This window comes from Dermacentor andersoni, chromosome 11, assembly GCF_023375885.2.
Source record: "Dermacentor andersoni chromosome 11, qqDerAnde1_hic_scaffold, whole genome shotgun sequence".
NCBI lineage: Eukaryota > Metazoa > Arthropoda > Arachnida > Ixodida > Ixodidae > Dermacentor > Dermacentor andersoni.
In genome coordinates, this window is record NC_092824.1 from 74,224,480 (window position 1) to 74,237,158 (window position 12,679).

The window sequence follows — 12,679 nt, forward strand, 5'->3', positions numbered from 1 at the left end:
AATTCGAACGTTCGAAATAAATAGAAGCACGAAGTTTACAAATTAATAGCTCTGCATGAAGAAGAGGTATCGCGGTTCGGCAAACGGTATCCATTAGATCATTCAAAGTGGACAAATTCTATATGACAATTTATACGTTACGGGAATTCGTTATGTTGTGTATTAGGGTACTGCAAAACCAGTATTTTCATACTACTAAATATTTTTAGATTCATGTGTAACATGTCAATTTTGTCCGCTTTATATGTACTATGAGATGCAATTCACAGCATTGTGATATCATGTTTAGTTGCCGAGTTACAGAGTTGTAAACTGGATAGTTCAGCTTTCTAATAATTAGCAATTTCACCAATTTTTATTAAAAAATTGACAACCTAAATCAAAAGTTCGAAACAAACAGTCACTAGATTTTAAGTTTTTCTTTTAAATGCAAGGAACCTCGTCTAATTTGGCACAGTGGTTGCGGAAAAAAACGAATTCTCCTTTCACATGTATTTAGATAGGAGCACCCGAGCTAAAGCTTCCTCTTAAGACTGCCGCTTAAGGGGATCCTCAGCGGAGAATAGTTGGCAGAGCAATGTCGTAAACGTGCCGAAAGTGCTCGATAATATTATACGGCCAGGCAAAAAGTTTTATTGTACGCAAATAAACCTATGTTCTCCGGCAGATGCGCGTAGCCAGTGCTTGACCGATAGGCGGCAGCTATCTTTTATTCCTTTCGGAATGGTGCAGTCTCTAACTATTGAGGAGAAAAATTAATTTTTTTTGGGCGTATTGATGCATCTTTAACGCATACACATCACTTTGGCGCGCTAAGCTTTCGTGATTTTGGGACGCCACGTGACAGACAGATGAAGTTGATGCAGCCCGAAAACTTTTCACCAATAGCAGAGGGCTAATGGCGAAAACTCGCCGAAACAGAAATACTTATCTTTTATTCGGTCTATTCATGCATGATCATGTGTACACGTGATATCACATGGCGAGCTATCGCGGTTTTCGTGATGTCGCGTGATAGGTCAGCGAAGTGGGGGTGCCCCGAACAATTTTTCATCAATCGTGGTGGGTTTAGTGCAGAATCAGAATAAAAAGTTTGGAATGGCGTCACGTTATAACGCCCCTGTTCCCGCTTAGCCACAGGCGAGATTCCACGTGCTGCATCGTGACTTGTCATCTCCACGTATCGTTAAAACGCTGTCCTAGGAGCTCTAGCTCAAACCAAAACCTTGCTGTTGCTTTCAGCGCTTCGCCTTCCGTGTGAAACTGCTAATTCTTTCTTCTGTGGGTAATGGTTGCAGATTCTCGTTATTCGCCCAGCTTATCTTTATGATAAGTATCGTGTGCTTGCCCTGTCTTGTATGTTTCAACATACATACGACAGTAAAAATAATTCTCCGAGTACAGCTCAAAGTCTTTGGCATTCCGAGTAGTACTTGTTGCTATTCGTTGGTGTTATTTTGGACACGCCATCATGTTTCGATATTCAGCGACAACTTCTTTGTCGAGTGCGCTAATGCTTGGAGTAGTGCAGTCAGCGGCGAGCTAAATACAGTTTTTTTTTATTAAGGCAGTTGTCGACAAATATCATTCGATAAAAATAGATTACCACCGTTCCACCTCTTCCTTTCATTCCATAGTGTTGAAGTCGAGTGTACACTCACCTGAACTCGCTTCTAAGCAAGGCGTCCTACGTGTGTTCGGGATTTTCTCCGAGCATTCGTGTCAAACGAGCGTTTTCGCCATTCTACCTCTTTCAGCTGCGGACGTTCGTTATATAACATGGGCGATCAATAGCAAAGGAGAACGAGAAACTTTTCTCGAACTGCCAAGCTTGCAGGCTTCAACTAGCTCGTGTAGCCGACATTCAAAAGCGGCACAAGAGTGCTGTAGATGCCTCGCGTAGGCGGGCTGACATCACAAACATATTTTTTTTTCTGTTTGCTCTTGTATCGCTCTTGACGGCACTACTGCTGAAGAGCATGCATAGTTGTTGAGGGAGGGCACAGCATAATTTACTTTTTATCCTGCTAATGCGCCAGTACTGCGTGTTTTTTTTAGTACCAGTGGAACAAGAAACCCGAGTGTACTGCTGCTGCTGCGGTGCAGTTAACCTTCAAAGAGTTTTGCTGCTTTCTTGAAGGCTCTCAGGTGCTCCAGAAAGAGCGAACCAGAACAATGCGAGTGCTGACGCCTGATTCGCAAAGTTGCTGTAAGGAAACCGATATTCTCTCTTTTTTCGTTTTTTTTTTGTGTTTTGCGTGTCAGCGCGGTGCTCAGAAAAAGTCAAAAAGAGTAGCAGATCAGCAGGAAACGCGACGCTTCTTTGTCGTTTCTGAGTCGTAGCATGGCAACAGCGTGGAAAACGGGAAAACCGCTTGTAACAGCGTTAGCGTAAAGGCATCTTCGCTAGCACCACTTCTTTCTTCTGACGAAACAGGCTTGAATTTTTGTTCGAGCCCGACACGTTACTTTGCTCCTTAATCAATATGCCGGTGCGCCTGCAAAAAATTTCATCAGATACTCCTGTCGCGAGGTTTGTTTTTGTTGTTCCTTTCGTTTGGACCTTCCAAAGCACAGCACTCAGAAACTGCATCGCTTGCCTTGTTCTAAAGAGAAGGGAAACGTCAGCTGAATTCTTGCAGCTGTAGGCTCACTTCTGACGCTCCGCTTTTTACAGGTACAGCGCAGTCACCCTTTAAGTTTCAATACACCTGAGACTTGGGACAGAGCATCACCTCAGTACACGGTATACAAACTGCAACTTCATAAGCTCAACGTATTAACTGAACCTTATTATTTGGAGCATTGAAATATTGTCCTTTGCATATCTTGAGTGAACCCATTTTGTAGTTGCTACCTGTTTTCATTCATTTATTTTCCTGCCTTCTATCGGACCCCAAATATCGAAACACCCGTGCAGGGTAGCAAACCATGACTGAAGTTTCGGTAATCTCCCTTCCTTTCCTCTTTCTCTTTCTCTCGTAGTATACCGATACGTTAAGCATAAACTCAACTGCTACGCTGCTAACGTTACCGATGCTGAGTGCCGCCGACTACGCACGATCGGTGTCTACAGCGCATGCGCAGCTGAGGATAAAGGGTAACCGTTGACTAAAAATTTGATTCTGGGGCTTTACCTGCCGAAAGAACGATCTCATTACGCGGAAAGCCGGGACACCTGAGTTGCTTTGAGCGCCTTCGGTTTTTTGTACCCAATACATGGTACACGCGCGTTTTTGCCTTTCTACCTGTGCTCCTACTTGTGTGCACGCTGTGTTCTCGCCGCGCTTGCGCTGAGGTGATAGGCCGCGCGAAGATCAGCTACTTCGCTCGCTGCTGCTGCCGCACTTGCTTAAAGCAGCGTTTCGACAGAAAATGTCCGCGCTCAACAAGTGTGGTCTGTTGACGTTTGCTCGTGTGCGCTGACACCATACTTGTTAATTGAGTTAGTATGTCAGCGCTTCCAAGTTTATACGACCGATAAAACTACGATCCTTACTTCTTGCCGCTGTACAAGAATTTGCTATCGCAATCAACGCTTCGCCTTTCGGACGAAACTGCAACTTTTTTTTGATAACAAACATCAAGAGGTGGTTACATTGTCAACCCCGATGAAGACGTTGCTTTCAACGCCGAGCCGTGGTTCCGAAACAATTTTTTTTTTTGCGTTCGTTACATACCAGACCCCAATAAAAGAACTGACTTTAAAAGCGAATATGCCCAGGGATTTCAGGAATAGGCTTTGTGTCGGCTCTGTCTCCTTTTAATGGGCGGTGCATGTGCTAATAAGCTATTTCCTATTCGTATGTTCGCGCCTGCAACAACGTGCGGAATGGTTTATTGTATTGGAAGTATTTTAAAATTCTGTCAAGACTGTCTCTGGGGCATGTTGGCAGAATGGTCATAGTGTCAATGTACATATATTGCAGAGAGTTACGCGGAAGTACTTGCCACTATTCACCCTAGCCAAGATTAAATGAAATATAAGTGTCACTAAGGCCTCTCACAATATATAACGGAGGCAAATATGACCATTCGAGTGGAAACCAACAGGCCCAAAGAACACATAGAAAAAGAACTTATTTCTATATGACAATCGCATACGCCATGTGTTTGTTTAAGGGCATAGATTAAAGCAAATTCATCAAGGAAATTCATTAACCTGTCTGCGCCTTTCTGCAGCAAGAGAGAGGAGAAAGAGAGAGAGATAAAAGGATGCATAGAAAGGCAGGGAGGTTAACCAGAGGCAGTTCCGTTGGACTACCCTGCACGGGGGGAAGGGTGAAGGGGGATAAAAAGAGAAAGACAGCGGAAGGGGGAGGTAGAGAGAAATAGAGACGAGCATGAACAAACCGCGTACACTACAGAGCGGTAGGGGGCGGTGTTCTTACAGTCTATCGTGAAGCCCCGCAGACCGCAGGAACCTTAATAACGCGAATAAGGCCTTTAGCGTGGATGTTCTGTGGGAGTACTGACCCAAAGCTTGGAGTTCTGATAGTGGACGATTGCCCAACTGCTCCAGTACTCTGCACAGCACTTGTCTCTGGGCGCTATATCGCAGGCAGGCACAGATAATATGTGCGAGTGTCTCATCGATGTTGCATGTGGCGCACGTGGGGTTGTTGCCGATTCTAATAAGGAAAGCCTACGAGTTCGTAAATGCAACGCCTAACCAAAAACCGGTTGAACTCTAGAACGCGAGTCCTTCGGGAACATAAGGTTGCTAGATTTAACAATATGTCTAATCTATACCGTTCACTCTAGAATTTCACTTGACGCATGGCAAAAGCAGATCCCTCAGCCCTAGTTAGCTAAACTGGGTGCCTCCCTGACACTTAGATAAAACGTAATGCTCAGAGCAAATCAAAGCCCGTTTTTGCATCTATGTCTTGTGTTTGACGACTTCGAATGTGAACATTCATTTGTTGTAATAGATAAGCTAAGCTCTAGTGACGCATTCTGCAGTACTTTTGCACTTCTATCTTAGTAAGGTGTTTGAGAAAACGTATTATATTTTCTTACCCGGAAGATACGTTTTACTTTTCTCAAGTGCAGTTTACTTTCCGCTAATAGTGTTACGACACTGGTGGGCTTAAGTCATGCGCTTGGCATCCAAAAGTAGAACGTGGTAGGTCACCGAAGAAGACTGACCGTGGGCGCTGGGGGATCAGGGGCCAGAACGTGACAAAACACAGCTTTGTAAGAACTCAGAAATATAAATAATTGATGTCATGAAAGTACGAATCAGCGCGCAGAAAACAGTGGGACTGCCTATTAAGCACCTTTTGCGGCGCACGAAATGTCTTTGGTTACGTATGGACTGGGAACTCGCGTTGTTCTTGGCGGTTTTATGATTTTGCGTTGGTTGTACAATGCGGAGCGCCTGCAGAGCCGCATGCGAGACAAAGTGGCAATGCCCCATGCGTCGGCCAAGGTCAAGTGCCAGGTCAATTGGTCAGTTGGTGGTGGTGGTGCCAGGTCGGTTGATGGTTCATCATCGATTTTTTTTTTTTGGACACAAGTGTGTCCGTCGAGTCGTACGTACGCTTCTGATACCTTGGGGAAATATCGATTACTCGAATGTTTTCATGATGCTGTGCGGCACAAAAAATACAACCGTGGTATGTAGAACCCATCAACTCTCAGGTGAGTATGTACACTTCTTTCGGTGGACCGGAAGCATAAATGTGCATAAATTACTGCAAGCGTCCATCACGCCCCACCAACGTGCACAAACCTGTACCATACACTACCGCAATCGTCGTGGTTGGGTCGAGTCGTAACACTATATAGAGTAAAACATTGTTCTTGTCTTTATGTTCCTGGCGCTTTGAAACACCTTCTTGAGCTGAGCCTTTTCTAACGGGGCTGGCCGCGTTGTAGGTAAGGTGCAGATTGGGGCTAGTTTCTTCTACTTCGTTACTATCACCGGAGTACGACTTCCACATAACGGAAGACAAAAACGAACCAGGACGCGAGGGTGGCCACTGACCCCAAACTATAGTTTTGAATAATCAAACCAACATTTATATACACGGCTGGTATGCTAACACCACTCATAAAAGAAGGAGCTAGCAAGATTGCATTCAAGAAACAGAGATAACAAAACAAAACAAAACAAAAAACAAGCACAAGGCTGCCCACGTGAAAGATGGCTTATTTTTGAGGACATGAACAACGATTATTTTCTTACACATTCATCGTCGGCCGCATGTAAGGATGGATTCGGTTATGAACAAAAGTAGTTGAAAGTCGGCTCTCATGGTTGTCTTCTTGAGTCTTTTCCTGAGCCGTTACGCGCTGGTTGCAATAATGCCCGGTATAAGATGCTTACGCGTCTCATGTTAACAAGGCAAACGTGGGCGCGTTGCCTGTTATCGTACGCGTTTACGCGTTAAAAATGATAGGCACGGCATAACAGATAATAAGGTAACATGTGAGGGCACGCCAATTTGTTTACTCCGAAATACCCGTGGGCAATGCCTTGTCGTCTATAGTACAGCCTATAATGGGACTGCAGACACCACTTTGCCGTCGGGCATGTCGCCTGCACGCAGCTCCTTCGCCACGAGCGCGCGCTTTTCCCGGGGGAACTTGCGAAACAGCACTTCCGGCTTTTTCCTCCTCTCCTATAGCTTGCGTCCCATTTCAACCGAGCATGCAGTTTAAACGAGGAGGCTGACAAAAGAACTTTGGTAAACAGTATACGACGTCCCGACGGTGAAGTCTGCTGGCCAACATCAGAGCGAGCGTCGCAGGAATCGAAGCTGGTCTGCGGTACGTTTCCTCTTCTCTGCAAGTCGTTATCCGCCTGGATGTCCGCCGGGTTAGGTTAGGAAAACTCGGGAAAGTGCTCGCTTAACTCGTCGCTTCTTTGCTTCCATCTTTGGTGGGCGTCAGTCGGACCTCCTCCTTTTGTAGGCTGAGGTAAAACTCTCTGTGCTTCGCCTTTGCGCAGTACGTACGAGTGTTTAGATCCGTCTCGCAGGAACCTAAAGCCGCCCACCAAGATGAGAGCTCAAATCGATGAAACTTCTTGAGTTACATACGCCACTTTAAAGCTGGGCGATTAAAATTCTAAACGTAGTTGAGTAGCAACGCAAGCGGATTCATAAGTTAATGTAAGCGCGTGGGACTCCACAAACTTTCATTTCAATATTTCGGCAAAACGCTTCATATGCTGTTTGTCTTACCTTTGCAGCCACGCTTGTTGAAAGCGGCATATTGAGAAAAAGCTTATGCTATCGACGCAGATAATAGAACTCTGAAAGAAATGTAACTCTTAGAAGCATTGCATTTTCCTGTTCAAGATAACATATGATTGTTTAAACGCGTTACTCACATATGGCTACACTCGGCTGCCATGAGTGCGAACGAGGAAAGACATCTGTATGTGGGAATGGCATTGGGGCAAAAAAATGAAGGTTGTCACGGGGGCGTGGTCCATCTTTGGTGGAAAAGTGCGACTGCCTCATAGATCTTTTATCATTCACTATACAAAACCAGGCAAATCTGCTCGTTAAGTTCGTCTGCCCTATGCAGCCCTTAAAAAAAGGAAAGGCAGGAGAAAAACGCGGTTCATGCATACACGAAGCATCGGAAACCACTGCTCTTGGAATTCCTTAAATGAAAAAAAGATGTACGAAGTGGATGCGCCACCTTATCGACGTACATAAAAAGTTAAGGAAGTTAAAATGTAGCTCGAGAAGCTTCTTCTTACACAAATTTAGCGTCTTTCTCCTGCGTCTTGTTGAAGGCGTAGCCTAGCTAATACTTACGCCTCATCAAACCACTTACACACAGCTTTAGAGTGGTTGTTCATGAGTGCGGCCGCGTGCGTTAGCGGATGGTCCAGCAGTACGTTTTCTGTCTGTTTGCAAAATGCGTGAGGACTTGGAACATGGGGTGTCCTGGGCACCGATGCTGTTTGTGGTGGTAGTGATAAACTTTATTGAAAGGGGGGGAGGGGGAAGGGGCAGATGGCTGAGCAATTGTGCTCAAGTAAGCCCCCTGGGCCTGCTTGGCCTTCTCCGCCCAGTCCACCAGTACAAGCTGTCGGTCGACGTCCCAGGACCTGAGCCAGGCGGTCCAATCAGTCTCGCTGTTGACCGGGGTATGAGAAAGCGGGAGCGAGGTGCATTCCCACATTATGTGTGCGAGTGCCCCTGTTTGTGAACAGAGCCTACATAGATCGATTTCCTTGCCCCTGTGATTTCGTTAGTGTACTTTGGGTGTGGGTATGCGTTTGTTTGAGTTCTGCGAAAGATAAATAGTCGCTCGCTTCTAACATGACTTCCTCAGAAAGACACACCTAAATAGCAGACGTGCCCCGCATACAGAGCTCACATGCCGTTTTGAAACAACAACAAAAGCGCAAAAAATGGCTCCGTGATAAGCTTGGACGTGCGGAAGTAGATTTCCTCCTTATCAATATCTAAATGACATCGTTTTCTTTAAATCTCTGGCTGCGTGGTCAACAAGGCAGTCCTTTCGATCTGGTGAAGAGTTCTGAATTCCACTAAATGAAGAAACTAATTCGAAAGGATTTGGGTGTTATATTTACGAAAAAAAGATCATAGGTTGTTTCCTGGCACTGTTACCAACAGTGGCCATAGAATTATGCGAAGTAGGCAAATGATGAGAAAAGGCTTCGCGGAACGGTGGTCGCGAGAGAGGAGGAGCATCGGTGGAATGTGCTTTTGGAAAAACGAGAAGGGTAATGATGCGGGCTTGTTGGTGCATGTTGACTAAAGGTGGTTGAGCGCAGGTAAACTCAAGGACAAAGGAAGGCACGTTGGATGCACAGACGCTTGCGAGTCCATTGGGCCTTTCTTTCGTCTGGTGTTTTTTTGCGCTCAACCAAATTGTGGAAAAAAGCTAGCCAGTGGATGGAACAGTCGCAGAAGCTCGAAAAAAAAAAAATGGCAGTGACAACTTATAAAACGGGCCGAACGTGTCTTTTCGAAGAGATATATTGAATATCGCAGAAGTCTATGAAAAAACAGTTGCAGACGGTTTGGAAGTTCACTGATATTGTAGCCAGGAAAGTGCATGGAGATTAACTTACTCCGGAGACCTCTTTAGAACCTAATAATGCTATTCACCGCCCTTAGTTAACAGAATAAAATTGCAATTGTCTTTTTTTCGTTTTGGGGTATGCTACATACAGAACAGCGTGAGTTATGTATACTTAGTAGCTGATAATTCGAATAATTCCTTATCACTATATGTACAACCGAAAGTGGTGTATAATAACGAGTTTTACGACTTTTGAAGTCAATAATAGTAGCTTGCTCATAATTCTCAATAATACAAATGCAATCACAGCGTTCTGTCATTGCTTATCTACAGCACCGAAACAAAGAGCATAAAATGAAACATAAGAATGCGCTCAATATTGTGAGATGAGCGCTAGAGCTTGAATTGACGAGCGAAGATTCGTTAAGAGGCAATTACGCAATAGGATTATGTTTTGTGATTGCGTTGACAACGCCAAGGGTCACCTTTGTTATTAGATAATTATTTCCGGTCTCAGCCAAACCAAAGAACGACGAAAGTGACTTCGGTTACCAAGAAAAGCAGGATGTGAGACTGGGCTAGTTGGTATTCCATGCTGAAGTGACTAGCGCAAGGGTGGGGACGGGGCACAAAAGGGCGACAAGCGCAACTTCCAACTGGTGTTTATTACGAAAAGGTTGTGAATATATACTCTCGCGCACTTATCGCAATCAGTTGCACACGTGCAAGACAACGTGGTTATCGCAAGCATACAAGAGCGCACAATGGTGGGGGCAGGGCTTAAGGTTGTCTTCTACAGACAGTCCCCAGACAGACAGTCCCGCTTGTCCTTGTTGCCCTTTTGTGCACCGTGTCCACTCTTGCGCTAGTCACTTCAGCTTACCGAGAAAAAGCCAGCTTCATGGTGCATGCTCAGTATGCAAATAACTCAGTTATTATTGTAGCACATAATCTGCTAGCGCAACACATGTGCGTTATCCAATCTGTCGCGTATGCACTTACTTCTCGGTTATACTTAATTACACATCCGTGCTTCAAGACAAGCTGCTCGAATAAATGTACTTTTTTATTAACATTCTTTAAATAGATAACCGGGTGCCTTGTATCAAGCGTAATGTACGTCTGCCAAGCGTCAGAGCTCTTAACAACACGTTTGATTACCCCAGTATATCCTTGGCTGTCTCTTTAAGAAAGACTTCAGAAATGTCTTGGTTACGCGAAGCTAGTGGCAGACTAGATCTCTTGTCGACAAGAAAAGTATAAGCTCCTTCTATGAAGTCAGGGAGCACTTGATCAACACATTAAAATCTCTCTGCTAACTGGGAATTGCCTTCCGAATTTATTTATTAATGCTGTTTCCCCGATAACTCAAATTAATTGGGTGACAGTTTGACACGCTGTCTGAAGGGCCCATAAGAAGACTTCCCCGCAGCCGCACTAAAGAATGATATAACAACACTGGTTACGGCTGGTCTTAGTTAAGATAATCCTGCTGCGGTTCTCTGGGGTTTCGCACGATCTCTTTGCATCGTTCTTGCTCGATTTCTTCCGTTTATATTTTTTTACAAGTCAGTTGCCCCGAAGTGCTGCTTCGCTGTTTGTACTGTGGTCATTATCTGAGGAGCTCGGAACCCTTGTTCGGTGACAGCAACCTTTTGAAAAGGGGGCTGTGGAGCGCGTTAACAGGGCAAAAAGGATCCCAAAGATGTGCCTTTTCAAAACTCTTTTCATAGTCTTGTATATACCCACGCTTACATGTACGTGCATCTTTAAACTTTCGAAACGCAGGCAAGGTTTCTTAGTTCAATTGATAATAACGAAAGACTGTTGAGGATTGTAATTTATAGGTGGTTACGCGGTCATTTCGGCCAGCAGACGTACCATCGCTCCGGCGAAGGCATTATTTGAAATTAAGCTTCCACCTACGTGTAACGTTCATTCCTTTTGAACGAAAAGAACGCGCTCTATGTCAGACAGGAGCCAGCAAGAAGCGCAGGCTTCGTTCACTGGATACCTGCGTTGCCGGCTCACTTTCATTGTGTCCTTTACGTCATTATAAAACAGGCCTTCACACCTACCTTTCAGTCAGTCACGGCTTGCGCATCTGCGTGCGCAAGACCTTTAGCAGTTCCTTGCTGTAGTTGCTATGGATTAAACGCTAAACATTGCGCCGAGGGTCCAGTGATCGCCCTGCGCACTCAATGTGGCTACAGTTCGCTTCGTTGTGAAAAGTAGTGCTACACCCAACCACTTTACCGAAAGCCCTACCAGCTCTGAAAGGGGACTAAATGTGTCATGGTCTGTCAGCAGTGATTAATGAATGTTCTGTCAGCTGTGATTAATGAATAGTCTTTTCTGGTATTAGTATGCAGTGAATTGTCAACTTGGGCATGTGTTTTGAGTGTTGCTTCTATTTGTTTAATAAGAAAGAAACGGGGCATTAGTGACCACACTCAAAATAATATTTTAATTTCTAGCTAGAAGTGTTCGCTAAAGAACTTAAAAATGAAAAAAGAATTAAGCCTCGCAACTCATTTGATATTAGTGCGGGTGGCAGCAGCGCAAGTTCCGCTCTCGAACCGCAAGTGTCATGGGAAGATGTTGCATTTCATAATTAGCGTAAGAATATTGCGCACTAGTTATGCGTACTTTTCTTGACGAACTAAACTTCGCAAATTAGGTGAATGAAGCGAAATGTTTACTGTATAATAGGAGTGGGATATTGGTGAGCTTATTTAGCATGGACACTCCGAAAAGCAGGGCTGACTACAATTCTAAAGGAGCACCAAGAACACAGGTGTGGTGCTAAAACAGCTCACCGCGTGTGATGACAGTCTCCTTTTGGTTCGTTTTGAACGACAGAAAGCTGAGCTAGTTGGTAAGGACTCATAATGCAAAGAAGGGGTAAGGCGTGCAGATGCGGACACAAGAGAAGTGCTGTCCGCTTCTCTTGTGTACGTGTCTGCACGCCTTACCCCTTCTTTGCAGTATGAATCCTTTTGGTTCCTGTAGCCTGTGTTTCATCAAATTGTCCGGTGAGCGAAATGAAATGGAATGGAAAAACTTTATTTCTCTATATCTCAGAGAGATTGGCGGTGGGCCGGTGTCTTCATGTCTTGAGTCCTGGCCGCCTATTCCAGGGCACCGCTAAGTCTTGCTGCCTCGCAGGCGTGCTGCACAATTGCCCGTAAAAACCTGCCTTTGCAGTAGCGGTATGGCACCTAAACTCCCATTGGCTATGACGCCAGGTGACGAGGGCCCCTTGACGTTGCAGAGCGCGCCAAAAGGTGTTGCGTGAGGGGAGAAGGCATCGCCGCAACGCCACGTCACCAGCGCACCTTGACGGAGCAGATACGGCGACGTGACGCTGGGGGGCGAGACGGTTTGCCGTCAACGAGGCACTGGGGCGACGCGCGCGTGCGGCCGCCGCCCTCTCTCTCTTGCAAGCCGGCGCGGTCCGTATTTCTTTCTCACTGCCACTGGATGGATGGCTGGATGGATGGATGTATGCTATGAGCGTCTCCTTTGAATCGGGGCGGTGGGTTGCGCCACCAAAGTCTTGTTATTATTTTGCCTAATTTTCTAAACACACACACACGCACACGCACACACACACACACACAAACACACACACACACACACACACACACACACACACACA